The sequence below is a fragment of the Ochotona curzoniae genome, unplaced genomic scaffold, assembly GCF_017591425.1.
Source record: "Ochotona curzoniae isolate NIBS_2020 unplaced genomic scaffold, NIBS_Ocur_1.0 scaffold_4701, whole genome shotgun sequence".
Classification (NCBI taxonomy): domain Eukaryota; kingdom Metazoa; phylum Chordata; class Mammalia; order Lagomorpha; family Ochotonidae; genus Ochotona; species Ochotona curzoniae.
The window spans coordinates 31,108,603-31,128,909 of record NW_024467122.1 but is presented as its reverse complement, the minus strand read 5'-3'; the positions used below and the strand labels follow the sequence as shown (position 1 = coordinate 31,128,909).

The 20,307-nt window shown below is 46.6% G+C and overlaps 1 pseudogene; it reads left to right on the top strand.

The window, feature by feature from the left end:
* Window positions 1-10,547: 10,547 nt before the first annotated feature.
* LOC121149148 lies at window positions 10,548-11,166 on the top strand (annotated as a pseudogene).
* The last annotated feature ends 9,141 nt before the right edge of the window (window positions 11,167-20,307 follow it).

Below are 20,307 nucleotides of genomic sequence, written 5' to 3'. Positions count from 1 at the left end.
CAGGATGTCACATCTCTCAGTAGCATGACCTGCCTCTTCCCCGACCCACCTGAGGCTCTTCCTCGATCCCTCAGTTCTCAGCAAGCCAGGTGATCAGTATTAAAAAGCTAACCCCAGAGACTGGCATCACCCTACAGATAGAATCCAGCAAATGATCTCTGGTGGCAAGAGTTCCCACAGTAACCACTAACAACATAAAAATGTCTCCCTGTCACTTAGCCAGTGCATAAACTATAAGACAGGGGAAATCATGCAAACATTAATGTGGCACGTATTCATAATATCCCAATACCTGGAGCAGGGACTGAACAAGTTGGGACTGATGCCATGGTATAGCAGGCTAGGCCTCACTGGTAACACCAGCTTTCCATATGGGTGCTGGTTCGAGATCAGCGGCTCCAGTTCTGATCCAGCTCCATGTTTATACAGCGCCTGCACCCATGGAGGAGACCCAAAAGAAGTTTCTGGCTCCTGGTTTCAGACAACCCCAGATCTAGCCACTGTGGCCATCTGGGGAATGAATCAGTGGATAGAAGATCCCACACTGTGTTATAATTCTGCCTTCCAAATAAAAACATAAATCTTTTGGGGCGGGGTGGACAGAGTACTCAAATATTTTTGTAATGAGAAAGATCTAGGAGGCTAGAATCTAGACTCTTATTCTTCTGCTAGAATCTAGAATGTAATCTCCCAGCAGCTGAAAAATTACCTCATTGCCCACACTGTGTCTTTTAAATAACAAAATGAGGGTCCTGCATTGTAACATAAGCATTTAAAGCCACCTCCTACAAAGACTCTATCCATCTGAGCTCCAGTTCACATCCCAGCTGCTCCTCTTCCCAACCAGCTCCCTGCTAATGTAGTTGGGAAAGCAGTGAACAATGGCCCAGAATGCTTGGGCCTCTGCCACCAACCTGAGAGACCCATCGGAGTTCCAGGCTCCTGGCTTCAACCTGGTCCATTTGACCATTTACAGAGTGAACTAGCAGATGGAGGATCTTTTTTTCCATCTCGCATTCTCTGTCACTCTTTCAAGTAAATCAAATTAATCTTTTAAAAAAAGGACCAGGTTATGATGTGGTAGCCTAGTATCTAAAGTCCTCACCTTGAACACCCAGGATCCCATATACAGAGAGGAGAAGAGACAGAGAAGAAGATCTTCCATCCACTGATTCATTCCCCAAACTGCCGCAACTGCCAGAACTGAGCCAATCCAAAGCCAAGAGCCAGGAGCTTCTTCCGGGTCTCTCATATGGGTGCAGGGTCCAAGGCTTTGGGCCGTCCTCAATTGCCTTCCCAGGCCACAAGCAGGGGGCTGGATGGGAAGCAGGACCACCAGGATTAGAACCAGCACCCATATGGGATCCTGGGCATGCAAAGCAAGGACTTTAGCCGCCAGATACCATACCAGGCCCTGCACATATATTCTCATAAACTCTATAACAAAAGCTAGCATACCAGAAAACAAAGATATGTTACAGTATATATAAAAATAGCTCTCCAAATGAAACACTTAAATAGATCTTGAAAATATGATGCTAGGGCCCAGTGGCGTGGCTTAGCAGCTAAAGTCCTCACCTTAAACGCTCCGGGATCCCATATGGGCGCCGGTTCTAATCCCAGCAGCCCCACTTCCCATCCAGCTCCCTGCTTGTGGTCCGGGAAGGCAGTCAAGGACAGCCCAATGCCTTGGGACCCTGCACCCATGTGGGAGACCTGGAGGAGGTTCCTAGCTCCTAGCTTCAGATCGGCACAGCTCAGCCGTTGCGCTCACTTGGGGAGTGAATCATTGGATGGAAGATCTTCCTCTCTGTCTCTCCTCCTCTCTGTATATCTGACTTTGTAATAAAAATAAATAAATCTTTAAAAAAAAAAAAGAAAAGAAAAGAAGACACTAGATTTTCTACTTTTGCCTATACCTACCAAACCACAACACATTTTAATAGCTGAAAGTGAAATTTATAACTGTTACTAAGGGACTATACTGCTGGGATAATTCAGAGGGAAATGGCAAGAGGGGCAAAAAGGCAGAGGTAAGGCAAGGAGGAGAAATATCTATACCATTAAAACGTATAATGGAAAATAATTTTTAAGAAAGAAACAAACAAAAAAGGGGAGAGTTGGCATGAAGTGTAGCTAGCTAATTTTCTGCCTGCTGGTTTAAGTCTGGGCTACTCCACTTCTGATACAACTCCCTGCTCATGGCCTGGGAAAGCAGCAGAGGATGACTCAAGGCCTTGGATCCCTGCACCCAAGTGGAAAACCAGAAAGAAGCTCCTGACTTTTGGCTTCGAATCAGCTCAGCTCTGGCCATAGTAGCCATTTGGGGAGTGAATCAACAGATGAAAGATCTCTCTCTCTCTCTCTCTGTGACTTTGAAATAAAATAGACAAATATTAAAATAGAAAAACTTAGAATTAACATCTCTCTGGTGGCTCCACTGGGCCTGTTTACATTAATAATGCTTTCCTCGCCAATGCTAGTCCACAAGCCTAAGTCTTGGTTAACAGGATTTGTTCTTTTTTATAAAGCTTAAAGGGTGAGAAGATCAGAGCCATTTGGGGATGGGGAGGGCCACAAGAGCAAAGGTAGGAAAGAAGAATGTCTCTACCCTCCATCCTGAGTCTGTTCATCCAGAGAGAGAGAGAAACAGAGAGAGCGCAAGCCAGCCCCTCCTTGTCACCAGACCACACAGTTGTCTAGGAAAGGGAGTGAGTGACCAGTGACACTGTCCCCAGCTCCTCTTTGGGGGTTAGCCAGTCCTGGGGGAGGGGTCACCCACTGACAGGTGGGCAGGTGGGAGGGTAGCAGGAATTTCTCATTACCTACAATTCCCCCATTCCTCCCACAAATACAATAGCCAAAGCTCCTAATGTGGCATAAATAAATGAATGTGCAGGTCTTGCTCTACAGTCTAAAACTTCACTGTGAGTCACATCCACAGCCGAGAATGTCCTGTTTTTCCTGTAAGCAGAGTGCTGACCTAATAGCAGCAGAAGAAAGCTGATACAGGGCAGAAACGCTTGGCTCCGCTGCCCCAGTCAGCATCAGCCCCTGACCTGCAGCACCATGGCAAGTCCCCCGTGTCCCCATCATGCCACAAAGGATGTCTCCAGGGTCTTCTCCCCCATTACCACTGAGTGACGAGTGAGCCCCCCCACCCCACCCCTCCCAGGCCTTGGCTGGGAAGGCGTGGCCTGAAGGAGCCAGCTGGAACTGGCTAAAAGAACATGCACAACATTAATGGCCTCTTCATGCAACCTTGGCATGCTACTGCTTATATATACACATGAGAACTGCATGCAGGTCATGACAGGATGAAATTGTTAGAAATTTGATGCAAAAAGAAAAAAAATGTAAAAATCCATGCCTACAAGATGTCTTCAAAAGTACATGAGAAAAGCTACACACGGGCTTCAACATTTTTATACCAAAATAAATTCCTGTCTTTATTTTATTTGAAAGGCAAAGGGACATAGCAGAGGGTGAGCTCTCATCGACCAGCTCATGCCCCAAATACGGATAAGGGCTGGGCTGAGAAGGGCCAACGCTGCGAGCTGGGAATTCAATCCAGGTCTCCCACATGGTGGCTTCTCTCCCCCAGATCTCCACTCTGCAGCAGACCACACAGTAGCAGGAACCTGGGACGAGGAGCGGAGATGGGAGTCAACACTGGGCACTCTGATGCGGGACAAGGGCACCTTAAGTGGCATCTGAGCAACTAGACAAATACAGCCCCACAAGTTTTTTTCTTTTTCTTTTTTTTTTTTTTTTATTGGAAAGGCAGATATACAGAGAGGAGGAGAGACAGAGAGGAAGATCTTCCATCCAATGTTTCACCCCTGAAGTGGCCACAATGGCTGGAGCTGAGCCAATCTGAAATCAGGAGCCCAGAGCCTCTTCTAGGTCTCCCACCACATGGGTGGAGGGTCCCAAGGCTTTGGGTCATCCTTGACTGCTTTCCCAGGCCACAAGCAGGGAGGTAGATGGGAAGCAGGACTGCCAAGATTAGAACTGGCACCCATATGGGATCCCATGGTATGCAAGGAGAGGATTTGAGCCACTAGGTTATGCTATTGTACCGGGCTCCTCAAGTTTTTAATTCTATTTTTCCATGGACCCTCATATAGATAGACAAATAAATATTGATAATTTGTTTCCCATATAAGTGTTTTCTTTCAAATTGTCCCAAGTGAATCTAACATTCCACTAAGATGGGAATTTGGCATCTGGTAGATTCAAGCACCGCAAGGCTCCAGTCTGCACACCTAATCACAGACCTTCCCCATGCACTTTTGACTCAGGCTGCATGGTCAAAGACTCCTGGTAATTCCAGGACTCCAGGCACTGTGGTTTGACACGACCATTCACGTCATCTACTAAAGCATGGCTGTCCCTGTCATTCTTCTGCTCTAGAAGCTTGGGACCCCGACTCTCCTAAGCATTTGGGGTGGACTCCTTTGCTGTGCTTTCTGGGGCTGTCTGTGTCTGGGCTGTGCCCTCCCAGTTACTGCAGTCCCTGCACCTGCTACTAACCCCACCCCCATGCTCACCAAAGGCCACTTCATTCATAAATATCATCATATGCTTCCTCCAACCTTTCTGTCTGGAATTTTTCCCTATTAGCCTCTAAATATTCAAATTGTGTTCCTCCAGATACTGCTTCAATGTTACTTCTTATCAATTCAATGAAACTTTTTAAAGTTTTTTTTTTATTGGAAAGTCAGATATACAGAGAGGAGGAGAAGAGATAGAGATGATCTTCTGTCTGCTGGAATTTTTGAAAAAGACTTATTTGGAGCTGACTCAGTGGTGTATCATGCTAATTCTCCACCTGCAAAGCTAGCATTCATAGAAGTGATGGTTTGTGTCCTGGCTGCTCTACTTCTGATCCAGCTCCATGCTTGTGGCCTGGCAAAGCAGCAGTGCATGGCTCCATCCTTGGGTCCCTGCACCCATGTGGGAGACCCCCAAAAAGCTCCTGGATCCCAGTTTCAGATCAACTTAGCTACAACAGTCATGGCCATTTGGGAAATGAACCAGCCAATAAAAGATCTCTCTCTCTCTCTCTCTTCTCTGTAAATGTTCCTTTCTTTTTTAAAAAGAAAAAAAAAAAAAAACATGGGACCAGCTCCCTGCCTGTGGCCCGGGAAAGCAGTCGAGGACGGCCCAAAGCCTTTGGGACCCTGCACCTGTGTGGGATACCCGGAAGAAGTTCCTGGCTCCTAGCTTCGGATCGGCATAGCATCAGCCGTTGCACTCACTTGGGGAGTGAATCATCGGATGGAAGATCTTCCTCTCTGTCTCTCTTCCTCTCTGTATATCTGACTTTGTAACAAAAAAAAAATAAATCTTTTAAAACAAACAAAAAAAGAATAACAGAGAGTGAGGGAGCTTTCCTCTGCTGGTTCCTCATCCAAATGTCACAACAGCTGGGGCCTAAGTCTCCCACGTGGGTGACAGGGACCAAAACAATTGGAACATCTCCTGTTACCTTTCCAGGCACATTGCTGTGGAGCTGGGTCAGATACAGAGCAGCCAGGACTCAAACCAACGTTCCAATGTGTCAACTTAGCTCATTCCATCACAGGCTGGCCCCCATTTAATGGAACTGGCATTTCAAAATTTCCTGCTCTCTCTCTCAGGTCCCTAAGCCCCTGCTCACTGAGCTGAGTATACTTTTTCCTCCCTCTACTCCCCAAATTCCCTGAGAAGTTTCTACTGTGGTCCCTGTCTACCTTTCCAGAGCAGATAACTCTGTGCCTGAACTTCAATCCAACCTGCTTTTTAGTACTCCCTGCTGCCACCTAGTGCTGAACTACGGAAGTTCTGTCTCAACTCTTGAGATGGGGCGAGGGGCAGAACTGACCAAGCAACTGCATCCACGGGTATGTGTGTTTCCTGGAGCAGGTGACACACCCAATCTGCCCCTACACTGGCTAGCTGGCACACACAACAGTCAAGTCTGAGGTCATCCCAGGTAAGATTTCTTGGAGGACTCCCCACCTAGACCACTAGACTCAGATCCTGGCCACAGGGAAAATCACAGGATGTGTGGTCCAACATTGGAGTGCAGGCCTGGGCCTTCTCAGGTGCTGATTCCTATGCTGTGGACAACATGTCCATATGCACATAGGGGACATGACAGCCACGTCACCTAGACCAGCAGGAGAAATCATCAACTGCCTCGTCAAAAAATGGAAAACAGAACAGGCTGGACAATTCTCCTGCTCAAGCTTTCTAACATGTTTCCTATGTCTGCGGATGCACTAAGGTAGACTCTGTCAACCAGTAGACTTTGCAACGATTTTCTCAACCCTGAAGCAATGAAACCAACAACTTCTCAGAATGATGAAAACCGCTTAAGTAACACTCTGGGACACTCCTCCCCACATCCAGGTCTCTAGGGCTCTAGGGCAGATTGTCTCCCACCCCTGTGAGCCAATGTACTTTGACAGCAAGGAGCGGCCTCCTACCCTGAAGACACACAAGAAAAAAAAAAAGGGACTGAAACATGTGTCCCACCCACCTTTCTCATACCCTTATCAGAGGCCCACATGGGCATGTAAGCAATATTAAAAATAAAAATTTAAACAAAAAAGCAGTGCCAGCCAGCTTGCCAGAGCAAGTGGGAGGCCCATCCTCTCCCCACACATTCCTCTCCAGAGTTGGGAGGGAGTTGGCAGGGAGCAGTCTGGACTGGTACAGGCACCCCATAGTGTGAACCAATCCCCATCTTTACATGATTAAAAAAAAAAAAAAAAAAACACCAGCTCTTCCTGATGAATGTCCTGCCTCAGGATGAACCACCGGCTTATATCAGTCAGAGTTAGATTTTAAGGATGTTCAAGTGGAATGCCATTCAAATGACCATGCTCATTCAAAAAAGTAAATTTAGATTCCTTTCAAGCCTCCGCATCACAAGGCTCTACCAGTTTCGTGCCTCAGTGAGCGAGTGAAGAGCTAGCATTTCCGTGGCAGCATCAACAAAAGCTGCATCTGGCAGTGTGCAATTTGGTCTGGGTTATTTCTGCCAGGGAGAAGGGAGGAGTAGCATGAATCAAGCCTGCGATATATCTGAAACCCCAAAACTCAACCATTTTCTAACTTTATTTTAATTACCAAACAGTAACAAGACTAACAGCAACCTCATTCTTGGTTTTCTTTCACCCTGATTGAAAAGAATGAAGCCACTGAAAACTATCTGAAGGGTAGAAAGATCATCATGCACTCATATAATAGAGAAGCAGATAAGTCAACTTCTCAGTAATATTAACCATAGCTGTGTCTCAGTGATTCAGATCAGATGTCCAAAAAGTACTTTAATCTCTCATGTTTTAGGAGGAATTTTCTTTGGACATTTATCTACCATGAAACACAAGCTAGGGGTTAGTGCTGTGTCATATCAAGCTAAGCCTCTGCCTGTAGTGCTGGCATCCCATATGGGCAACAGTTCAAGTCCTGCTGCTTCACTACCAATCCAGCTCCCTGATGATAATCTAGGAAAGCAGGAGAGGATGACCTAAATCCTTGGGTCCCTGCATCCACATGGGGGACCCAGAAGAAGCTGCTGGCTTGAGGCCAGCCTAACTGTGGTCATTGCAACTGTTTAGAGAGTGGACCAGTAGTTGGGCGATTGATCGCTCTGTGTGTGTACCTCCTTCTCTATGTATATAACTCTGCCTTCCCTATAAATATAAAATAAATATTCTATAAAAAAAAAAGACACAAGCAGGTCCGGCATGATAACCTAGTGGCTAAAGTCCTTGCCTTGCATGTGCCAGGCATACGGGCACTGGTTCATGTCCCAGTGACTCCACTTGACTCCTGATTTGGATCAGCTCAGCTCCATCTGTTGTGGCTAGCAAATGGAGGATCTTTCTTTCCATCTCTCCTTCTCTCTATAAATCTGTTTATCCAGTAAAATAATAATAATAATAATAATAAAACATTTTTAAAATGACACAAGCTGGAGTTATGAGATGGGGAAGTCACTCTCTTGCCCTCAGAGATTTACCTGTCGAGATAAAAAGCAACAAGGCTGAATGCCAGCAGTTCAAATGACACACAAAAGGGGGAAAGCGACCAGAATCAAGATGGCAGAATAGGGTAAGGACGGAGAAACATTTAATCAGGATGAAGAGAACACACATTCCAGGAAATAGGAGAAGACAGAACAACAGCAGACGGGTACCTGGAGACTGTCGGACACAGGAAAGCAGCAGACAACAGTGTGCTGTTGTAGTGACTCGTACTCCAGTGGCATTCAGCTAACAGCCTGAGCTCCACCAGCAGCCGGAATTCCACCAGCAACCAGGTGGGAAGAGACTTTCACTGGGAGCTTGAGAGGTGAACCTAGACAAAGAACTGTCCATCCTGCTAGTCTGTTTGATTGTACCAAGAGCGGAAACTAAGCAGGTGTTAGAGTGTGGGTAAAATGCTATTGTTGGGCAGTGTGAGGTTCCTTTGTGTAGGGAAAACTGCTACTTTGCCAGGTCAGGAGGCGCCTGGACTTTGGGAGGATTCCGCTTTAGTGATAAATCTATTCTTTGCTGTAACCCAGGTGCAGGGGGACAAGGGCACAATTCTTCTCCAGTCCCAAGAACAGGAGGAAGATAAGGGAGTGAAAAATGGGATGAGCCATACAGATAACGGGTACGGGAATAGAACAGGCTGCCTGTGCCTGAAGGCCATAAAAATGAACATGTCTAAGTTGTTACTTTTAATTTATTTCCCAGCCCAAAAGGGCCTATATAAGCTTCTGTCTTGGACTGCTCAGGGTCCGACCGCCCGGCTTGGCTGGCCTGCGTGCCCCAAGTGCGGTTGGGCCCCAGCATGCTGGCGCAATAAACTCTGGTTGCTGTTTGCACTACCAGCGAGACTCTTTGTCGTACTCTGGGGGTTGACTGGCTCGCACCCTGACATCCGGGGGCTTGAGCCCAGACTCTAACACAGGTAGTGCGAAAACAGGGTAGATTTCACAGTCTAGTTAGCCCCCTACAGCCGAATTGGGCAACATTTTGTGTAAGAAGGCAAAGACAAGAAAGAGGACTGAGCATAAACTGAGCTCGGAGTGAACTCATTTTTGACTCGGTGAACTGCAGAAACGTGGCATCCTATGAGTTCCACCCATGACAGGTCTGGGTAGCCCTCAGACCTGCCAGCCAGCAGATCAAGAAGCCTATTAGTGGTACGTCGGGCGCCATTTTGTGCACTGTGGCAATAGCTTTGGGACTGCAGGGACAACAGTGAACTGCGCATGTGCTGGGCTCGCGAGAACTCACTGAGTTCCGTGGATTGCACTGGTCCCACAGGAAAATAATACCGACTGTGACATCATACAGGTCAAAATAGATCCATGTGGTACCCAGACCTAACGTCCAACAACTGGAAACCATTATGCTCAGTGGAATAATCCAATCCCAAAATGACAAATATGACATATTCTCTCTGACATAAAGAAATCTTCATGCAAAATGTAAGATCAATAGATGTATAGCAAACACGTATATATGTATATTCTCATAGATTAACTGTATAATAGAGACTAGCATAGCAGGAAGTGAAGATACATTGCAGTATACATCCTACTTCTGAATAAAATGAGATCTCCCAATGAAACTGTTAAATACATTTTGACAATATAATACTGTATTTTCTACCATTGCCTATACCTACAATTCCATGATACACTTAAATAGCAGAATGCTGGACTTGTGACTGTTGTTGAAGGACTATACTATTGTAATAATGGGGGGAGGGTATGATGGGAAGAGAGAATGTGAAGGGGGTGGAGGAGAGAATGCCTATATCTACAAAGCCATATCATGGAAAATAATAACAATTAAAAATACAAAAAAAGATGGAGTTTTAATGCCATATTAGGACTGGAAGTACCAAATACTGCTACATGGATAAGGAGGAAAAAGAAAGGCCAAAGACAAGAGAACTGACTCAAAGGTTGATTGAGGGGCATGTGTGATGGCTCAGGGCTAAGTTCTCACATTGCAAGTACTGGGATCCCATATGGGAGTCAGTTCTAATCCTGGCGGCTCCACTTCTCATCCAGCTTCCTGCTTGTAGCCTAGGAAAGCAGTCAAGGACGGCCCAAAGCCTTGGGACCCTACACCCCACACGTTGAAGAAGCATCTGGCTCCTGCCTTCAGATCAAATCAGCTTCGGCAACTGCTGCCACTTAGGGAGTGATCCAGTGGATGGAAGATCTTTCTCTCTGTCTCTCCTTCTCTCCATAAATCTGATCTACCCTTCCAATAAAAATAAATCTTTTTTTAAAAAATAATAGATTGAAAGCCAAGGATGCCCCAGAAAAATCACAAGATTTCCTCAACTCTGCAAGACACAGAAAACGTAATCTCAGGAGAGAGGGAATCAGTGAGACAAGAGGTTTGGGAAACTGGGCACAGCACAGAGAGGAACATGGCTGAAAATAAAGGATTCAACAAAACTTCTGATCGACACTGGTGGGCCTTTGGCTGGTGGATGATTCTGGAAGAGACGCTTCCAGGCTATTCTGAACAATTGCTGTCATGATGGCTCAAGGAAGCCTGGTCACAAACCAAGGTCGGCACTTCAAGTGGGCCACTGAGCTGAGCAGACTGGAAGACCGGTAGAGGCCGAAGTGACCAGGATAGTGGCCAGGGAGACAACCTGTACCTAATCGGTTACTTGAACAAGCAAGTGTCAGATACCCATGTGCAGGAGACAGACTGGGTCCAGGTGGAGAAGTGCTGCTGGGACATTGCCTTGGGTCCCCTGAAACAGAATCCCATGAACCTCTTCATCACACATATGGCAGGCAATACTATCTCCAATACCCTACCATGATGGTGTGCTCGATGGCCTGGCAATCCATTCAGGCACTCATGGCTATCTCAGCCCACTTTCAAGATGCTAGAAAGTTTAAGCCAGAAATTTCTACAGGGCTTGGTCTATCGTATTGGGAACCTGATGGGTTTGGCATTGGCTATTTACAAGTGCCAGTCTACGGGATTACTGCCTTCGCATGCATCAGATTGGTTAGCCTTCATTGAGCCCCTGAGACAATGGAGTTCAGTGGTGGAGGATGACTTTCATGAACCTGAGTCAGATACACCCAGCATGGGATTTGCTTCTCCTTCACATCCTTCTTCAGGCTCCAGTGGCTCTTCAGCATACCATTCACCACTCACATGGGAAAGAACCCAAAGCTCCTTTCTCCTGGAGAGGAGACAGCTCCTATAAGGACAATGTACATTTCCACTGCTGTCGCAAAGAAACACTACCACAACCCCTAGCTGAAAATAATTAATAATGCTTTTTTTTAAAAAATGTTGTGGGCTCAGCATGGTAGCCTAGCAGCTATAGTCGTTGCCTTGAAAGTGCCAGGATCCCATATGGGCACCAGTTCTAATCCCAGCAGCTCCACTTCCCATCCAGTTCCCTGCTTGTGGCCTGGGAAAGCAGTTGAGTTTGGCCCAAAACCTTGGGACCCACATGGGAGACATGGAGGAAGAAGTTTCTGGCTCCTGGCTTCAGATCGGCTCAGCTCCAGCTGTTGCAGCCGCTTGGAGAGTGAATCGATGAACAAAAATCTACATGGGAGGTCATAGGCACACAGCACACTGTGTCCCCGGGGGAACCCCTGACAACAGTTTCAGTTCATCGAAACCTCAACTTGGCCTATTTACTGGTCCTACAGGCCAGAGTGGTGGGCTGCACCCCAGTCTTTCTTCTCTGTTCTTGTACAAATTGTGCTGAGACTTCCTTGATAAGCAACTCTGAGGAGTCAGGTGCAGCCCACATTACCTGCCAACCAACCTGCCAAACTGAGTGTTGTGCGTGGCCGATGACATAATTTAAGAGTCCAGAGAGATAGATGTGCCTTCTAGCGAGAACAGTGCCATTGTTGGGTGGGAGGACTACTGGGAAATGTCTCCCTCTTTCCCTTTTCTTAGCCTATATAAGTTTGTACTTGCGGGCTCAGTACCGTGGCCTAACGGCTCAAATCCTCATCTTGAACATGCTGGGAGCCCATATGGGCACCGGTTCTAATCCCAGCAGCTCCACTTCCCATCCAGCTCCCTGCTTGTGGCCTGGGAAAGCAGTCGAGAATGACTCAACGCCTTGGGACCCTGGACCTGCATGGGAGACCTGGAGGAAGTTCCTGGCTCCTGGCTTCGGATTGGCATAACACTAGCCATTGCGACCACTTGGGGAGTGAATCATCAGATGGGAGCTCTTCCTTTCTGTCTCTCTTACTCTCTGTATATCTGACTTTGTAATAAAAATAAATAAATCTTTTTAAAAAAAAGTTTGTTCTTGCATTACAAAATGGACATGCTTGATTATACTGGCTCCAGTGGTTTGGACTGCAGAACACTGTGGCCTTACCCCCTTGGTGGTGGTTTTAGGGACCTGCTGGTCAGCAAACCCCCAAGGCAACACAACTGTTTATTGAATGGCCAAGTTGAGAAAGCCATTCCTGCTGCTTCTGTTTTCATTTTGCTTCTTTCATTTTTTTAAAGATTTACTTATTTTTGCTGTAAAGTCAGATATACAGAGAGGAGGAGAGACAAGATGTTCCATCCGCTGATTCACTCCCCAAGCAGCCACAATGGACAGAGCTGTGCTGATCTAAAGCCAGGAGCCAGGAGCTTTTTCCAGGTCTCCCGTATGGATGCAGGGCCCCAAGCCTTTGGGCCATCCTTAAAGGCTTTCCAAGCCACAGGCAGGGAGCTGGATGGGAAGTGGGGCCACCACAATTAAAATCAGTTCCCATAGTGGATCCCAGCATGTACAAGGCAAGGACCTTAGCAGCTAGGCTATCACACTGGGCCCTGGATTTTGCTTTAATTGCTTTAATCTTCCTCTCTGTCTCTCCCCCTCTCTGTATATCCTCCTTTCAAATAAAAATAAATAAATCTTTAAAAAAAAAAAAACTTACCGACAAAGACACCACCGACTGAGCTTACTCAGTTCCACGTGTCAGGACCTCAGGACAGCAAGAGTCCTTCAAGATCCCAGCCATGCAGCAGCAGCAGTGCCATTCCACTACCTTGCCCCGCATCTCCCAGAGACCCATGGGATACGCGAATCAGCTGCCTTGTGTCTGCAGGCCTTGCTTTATCGTAACACCCTCACTGCTGCAAATGTAACATGTAGTCCTGAGAAAGCTGCAAATCCACTCTTCCTCAAGATTCAATACAATTCCCTTCTTTGCATGACCACCAGGAACAGAGGATTATCCCTTTCTTGCCATAGAAAGCTGTATCACAGCACACAGAGAAGCAGCCTTAAGGAAAAACCTAGGTGCAAAGCTTCCGAGCACGTGTTTGTGAACACAGCACTCCACACTTTGGAAACTGCTGAACCAAGGAAATAACACCCTCAGGCCACCTGGCACTGACCTTGTACAACAACCTGAATCTCCACTCTTCCCCCTAAATCTTATGTTAATTCTTTTCTTCATTGGGTCCTGCTGTACAAGTTCTCTCATTGGGATGGATTCCCAATCCCAGCTGGATGGGAAGTGAGACCACTGGGACATGAACCAGTGCCCATATGGGATCCTGGGGCATGCAAGGTAAGGTTTTTTGCAGCTAAACTACCATGCCGGGCCCGGTTAGCTTGAAATTTGATTCTGTGCTGATGTTGCAATGATGAAAGTTTGGAAGTTGTATTGTAGAAAGCTTAAATCGGCTATAAAAATAAGATGCATGGGGGCCCATTGTGGTGACCTGGCAGCTGGAATCCTCACCTTGCATGTGCCAGGATCTCATATGGGCCCTGCTTCCCATCCAACTCCCTGCTTGTGGCCTGGGAAAGCAGTCGAGGACGGCCCAAAGCCTTGAGACCCTGCAACCACGTGGGAGACCCAGAGGAGGCTCCAGGCTCCAGGTTTCGGATCAGCACAGCTCCAGTCATACCAGCTCTTTCTCTCTGTCTCTCCTCTCTGTATATCTGACTTTCCAATGAAAGTTAAAAAAAAATCTTCTCTCTAAAAAAAAAAAAGAAAGTTTCTAGGAAAATCCAATACTCTTTAGGACATTCAGTATTAGAGTAAAGGATCAGGCTCCAGAGTCACTGGCTTTGAGGCTGACATTTTTTTTTTAAAGGTGAATGAACTCTGAGGCAACATCTGTGCTGAGTACAGAGATGAAGGATGGAGACTCGAGCAGCACAAAGGCGCAGAGGGAAAGAGGCATCAAAACAGCATGCTTAAGGAGGAGCAGGGCAGCACCACACCCGGACCCAGAAGCACAGGCAGCATGACAGGAGGAAACGCCGAGAGAATCACCCAGAAGCTTAGGAGAGTCCAAAGACCAGAGAGGCAGAGAGCTACAGAGTACAGGAATCATGTACAGCCACCAGCTGCAACCTGCAAGGTAGGAAATGGAGGAGCTGGTGTTGTGGCACAGCAAGTTGAGCTGCAGCCTGCAATGCCACCATCCCGCAAGAACACAGGTTCAAGTTTAGCTACTTCACCTTGAATCCAGGTCCCTAACGGCCTGGGAAGGCAATGGAAAACAGCCCAAGTGCTTGCGTCCCTGCACATACATGGGAGACCTGGAAGGAGCTCCTGACTCCTGGCTTCAGCCTGGCCTAGAGCTGGTTTTTGCGGCCATTTGGGGAGTGAATCAGCAGATGGAAAATATGCTTCTCTTTGTTGCTGCTTTTCAATACAATAAATAAACCTTTTTTTTTTTTTAAAGGAAAAGGAAGGATATTAAAGTTTATACCTTGTTCTTCATCTTAGCTCACTCCATGGGAAGCTGGTGCCGAGGACTCTCTCACAGCCATGGTAATAACCTGTGTGGCCATGTGCTACAATAGCCAACTTGCCAGCGATGAAGTTAGACCCTCTGAAAGCAGATCCCCCAGCCCCAAAGCTTCAGATGCCTAAAGTTTCAGCTCTAGCTGTGACCTCTTAAGACCTGGCGCGAGAACAGACCATCCTAGCCACTCCCCCAATTCACAGAACACAGAAACCGCAAGATAGCATATCATCTTACTTTAGTCTCCTAAATTCTGGGGAAATTTGTTATGCAGAAACATATGCAAAGAATCATGTGAAGGTAAGGCTATGAAATGTGCATCGTCTTGATTTCAGATTCTACTTTGCATCCAACCTCAGGCTAACATCATTACAGGAATTTTAGTCAGTTCTTTTTCTCACAATGTTGATCCCAATGTTTGGGACTGGCAGCTTAATAGGGAGTGCAAATCTATTGCTCAGTTCTTCCACCTAGTTCGTATACATCTGGGGTCTACTTTGTTCTTCATCTCTTGTGCAACTGTTAGGATTCCTGGCCAGTCAACAAATGCTACCACGTAGGCCACTCGAGAGCCAGATTACCAAGGAGCATCAGATCAATACCAAGAGTGTGAGAGTAATAAATCAGTATCTTGATGTGCTGAGTTTAATGGATACTCACTGTAAATCAACAAAATACTTAATTTAGGGACCAGCATTGTGGCAGGTGCTACAAGCATCCCCCACTGGGGCACTAACTGCAGTCCCAGCTGCCCCACGTTAGATCCATCTCCCTGTGAATACACCTGGGAAAGCAGCAGCAGCTGATCCAAATGCAGGGGCCCCTGCCACCCCGTGAGAGACCCAGATGGGGTTGCAGGTTCCTGCGTCTGCCTGGCCCAGCCCCAGCTTGTTGTGGCCATTTAGAGAATGAACCAGTATACAGACGCGCTCTCTTAACTCGGCCTCAAAAATAAATCTTTTCATTGTAAAGTTTTATTCCACTTTTAATAAACCAATTAAACCTCAACAAAGGTACAAAAAGACTTCAAACTTAATCCAGAAATATGTAGGAGTTCCCAAGTTCACCTCTGGTTTGTACAACTCACTAGTGTTATCACCTTTGAGAGGGTACCTTTATGTAGGGAAGGAATCCAAAATCGGGCCCTTCATCATCCTAAGTCACAAAAGTCAATAATAAAACTAAAGCTAAGCATTAACAATGTTAAGATTTACACAGCAAGGCTCAGCGCAGTAGCCTAGTGGCTAAAGTCTTCACTTTACACACGTCGGGATCGCATATGGACATCGATTTGTGTCCCAGCAGACCTGCTTCCCATTCAGCTCCCTGCTTGTGGCCTGAGAAAGCAATGCAGGACGGCCCAAAGCCTTGGAACCCTGCACCCATGTGGGAGACCTGGAAGAAGCTCCAGGCTCCTGGCTTCATATCGGCTCAGCTCCAGCCATTGCAGTCACCTGGGGAGTCAATCAGCAGACAAAAGATCTTCCTGTCTCTGCTCCTCTTTGTATGTCCGACTTTCCAGTAAAAATTAAAATCTTAAAAAATATTTACATAGCAGCCAAGAAATAAAAAAGCAAGAACCTAGCTTGCCAATCAACTTCTCTATCAGCTGGGAGCTCATGAGTCATAATGAGCAACAAGAACAAAGATCAGACATACCTAATAAATGGGAAGAATATTCATAGATTTTCTGGGAAAGGGACATTGTAAATCCTCAGAAGCCATTTTCTTTTTGTCCCTTTATGGCCTTTGACAACTGGGAACTGTCAAGGGGCTCATGGGAGTGGGTGTTAGCACAGAAATTACGAGGCTTGAAATCACATAGGCAGGCACCTTGGATCTCACCAATTGAAATGAGTTAATCAGAGGAGGAGCTTCTGCTGGGGAAACCCATCCTGTTGTCAAAGAGGAGAGACACCAGGACAGGGTAAAACCTCAGGCACTGCCCTGGGTAACGTTAGGGTCACAGGAGTCGACAGTTATACTCCCGGCTGTGATTACAGCGAAAGGAGGCAGAGTAAAATCAGCCAAGGAAAACAGCATGTGGGACTAAGGTCAAGGGGAAACGAAGAACCAGCATCCAAGGACACAAATCCCTAGTGGTAAGCTGTTTTTAAGATTTATTTTCTTACTTAAAAGACAGAGTTATATACAGAGAGAGGGAGAGAGAGAGATCTTCCATCCTCTGGTTGATCCCCCAATGGCTGTAATGGCTCAGAGTGGGCCAAGCTGACCAGGAGCCTGGAACACTACGCCATGGGTGGCAGGAGCCCTTCCTAGCTGCATCAGCAAGGAACTGGCCTCACAATGGAGCAGCTAGGACGAAAACTGGCACTCAGTGTTACAGCAAGCAGCCCACTGCCTATACCACAGTGCGGCACCTGCACCCGTACCCCACTCTCTTGCCCTGCCCCAGCTGTAACACAGGTGAAGATGTTGACCATAGTTGCTCATTAGAGAGTCAGTTCCGTGTTATTTAAGGCTGGTCACATACGCTCCCTCTGCCTAGCAGCACCAAAATTTCAATCTCAGTGTAGGTGTACAGCATACACACAAGGGCATTTCAGCACGCAAGCCACTGCTAGTTAAGGTGGCTGGATTCCCCCCAAAATTCCCAATACACCAGAGCCATCCAACGGCCAACTCTGTGAGCAGACTGCCCAGGACAGCAGTCAGTCATGTATGTTCACCCTTTCAGGCAATTTAAACACATTCTACTGATTTCATGAAGCAAAGGGTGCTAAAATCTACAGCTTGCACTCCCATATTTAAAAAAGCATTTCATCACCCACTTTCCCCTGATCCTCGATAATTTCCACCCTAGTAAACCCTGTAATCAGCATCAAATAAATAAATTTAAAAATAAATAAGTATTTCAATAGGCAGAAAAAAGCATTTGCTAAAATTCAGTATTTCAAGAAAACATTTTTAAGTAAAACACAACCTGAGACAGCATCACTAGCAGAGGTAGGCACCAGGCCTAGCAATGCAGCTGCCAGCTAAGGACATTCGTGCCCCCAACTCACATCAGTGTTCTGACGCAATTCCCAGCTACGGCTCCTTCCTCCAGCTTCCTGCTAATGCAGACTGTGGAAGCCAGCAGCTGACGGTTCAAGTAATTAAGCTCCTAACATCCACGTGGGAGACCTGAATTAAGTTCCCAGCACCCAGCTTAAGCCCTAATTGAGGGCCATAGCAAGTATCTAGAGTCAACCAGGAGATAAGAGCTCTCACCAATTAAAAAGTAAGTTCAATTTTAACTACAAAAATAGGTATACCCCAAATGCCTAACTTTATTTTTTTAGTAAGCATTGTTTTGATTTTAAGCAATCACTTTTTAACAATATATTTTTATTGTCTTTGAAAGGGAAAGGGAAGGGGAAGTAGGAAGGGGGAGCACACTTCCACCCAGTGGCCCTCCCCCCAAACACCTGCAACAACTGACGCTGGGCCAGGAGGAAGGCAGGAGGCTGGAATGCAAAAATCGCAGTCCTCCCAAGAGTCACAAGGCCATTATCTACTGTCTCCCAGCACTGCGTATGAGCAGGAAGCTGGACAGGAACAGAGCTAACACACCATATGCAGCACAGCTGTCCCAAGCAGCACTTCAAATACTATGCTAAACACCTGCCCCATTATCCTTAATATATAACTAGTTTATATCAGTATCAACTAAGTTTAAATAGTATCAAAAACTGCTTCTATACAGGTCTTTCCTTCTCATGTTGTTACCATTAATTTTATCTTTACACATTGAGATTTCTTCTTTCATTACACTAACACTCTTAACAATAAGCCTTCTCGAACATTTTTCAGGTGATTTTTATGTATAAGATCATTGAGAACCAGGATAGCACTATGGTACTGTGGCTCCAAGGCAAAGCAGGTAAAGCTGCCAAAGACAGCACCAGCATCCTATATGAGCACTCCACTTGCGATCCAACTCCCTGCAACTCACTGCTAATTCACCTGGGAAAGCAGCAGAGGATGGCCCAAGCACTTGAGCCCTTGCCACCTACACTGGAGACCCAGAAGCTCCTGGCTTCAACCTGAACAAGCTCTGGCCATTCAGGTCACTTGAAGAGTGAACCAGTGGAGGGAGACCTCTTTCTTTTTTTCCCCTTTATAACTTTTTCAAATAAAATTTTTTATTTTTTTATTTATTTAAAGATTTATTCATTTTGGGCCCGGCGCAATGGCGCAGTGGTTAAGGTCCTCGCCTTGCACACCCGGATCCCATATGGGCGCAGGTTCTAATCCTGGCTGCTCCACTTCCCACCCACCTCCCTGCCTGTGGCCCGGGAAAACAGTCAAGGACGGCCCAAGGCTTTGGGACCCTGCACCCGCGTGGAAGACCCAGAAGAGGCTCCTGGCTTCGGACCGGCATAGCATCGGCCGTTGTGCTCACTTGGGGAGTGAATCATTGGACAGAAGATCTTCCTCTCTGTCTCTCCTCTCTGTATATCTGCCTTTCCAATAAAAATAAAATCTTAAAAAAAAATTATTCATTTTTATTACAAAGTTAGATATGCAGAGAGGAGAGGAGGAGAGACAGAGAGGAAGATCTTCCGTCCAATCATTCACTCCCCAAGTGAGCCACAACGGCCGGTGCTGCGTCGATCCGAAGCCGGGAACTAGGAACCTCTTTCAGGTCTCCCACGCGGGTGCAGGGTCCCAAAGCTTTGGGCCATACTCGACTGCTTTCCCAGGCCACAAGCAGGGAGCTGGATGGGAAGAGGGGCTGCCGGGATAGAACCGGCACCCATATGGGATCCCAGGGCGTTCAAGGTGAGGACTTTAGCCACTAGGCCACACCCTGGGCCCTCAAATAAAAATTTTTAAAGATTTATTTTTATTGCAGTCAGATATATAGAGAGAGGAGGAGAGACAGAGAGGAAGATCTTCCGTCCAATGATTCACTCCCCAAGTGACCACAACAGCAGGTGATGCGCCGATCCGAAGCTAGGAGCTAGGAACTTCTTTCTGGGTCTCCCACATGGGTGCAGGGTCCCAAGGCTTTGAGCCAAACTCTACTGCTTTCCCAAGCCACAAGCAAGGAGCTGAATGGGAAATGGGGCTGCCCATATGGTATCCTGGTGCGTTCAAGGCAAGGACTTTAGCCACTAGGCTACCACACTGGGCCCTCAAATAAATTTTATTTAAAAGTAAAATAAAAAGACACTATTCAAGATAAGCACATCCCACACTGGAAGTGCCCAGGTTCAAGTCTCAGCTTCCTGTTACTGTGTACACTGGGAAGCAGCAAGTGATGGCTCAGGTACTCTGCTGAATCCCTGCCACGTACGTGGGCAACCTAGACCGAGTCCCAGGATGTTAGCTGTGCCTTAACTCACCTCCAGACACTGCAAGCACTTGGGGGGGGCGGCAACCAGCATCTGGAACATCTCTCTCCTGTGCCTTCTAAATGAATAAAAACAAATTTTAGAAATTTAAGCTTTTTTTTTGACAAAACCAGAAGGCAAGGAGGGTAGTTTCCCTTCATAGGAGAAGCTCCCTCAAGTCTTATTAACGC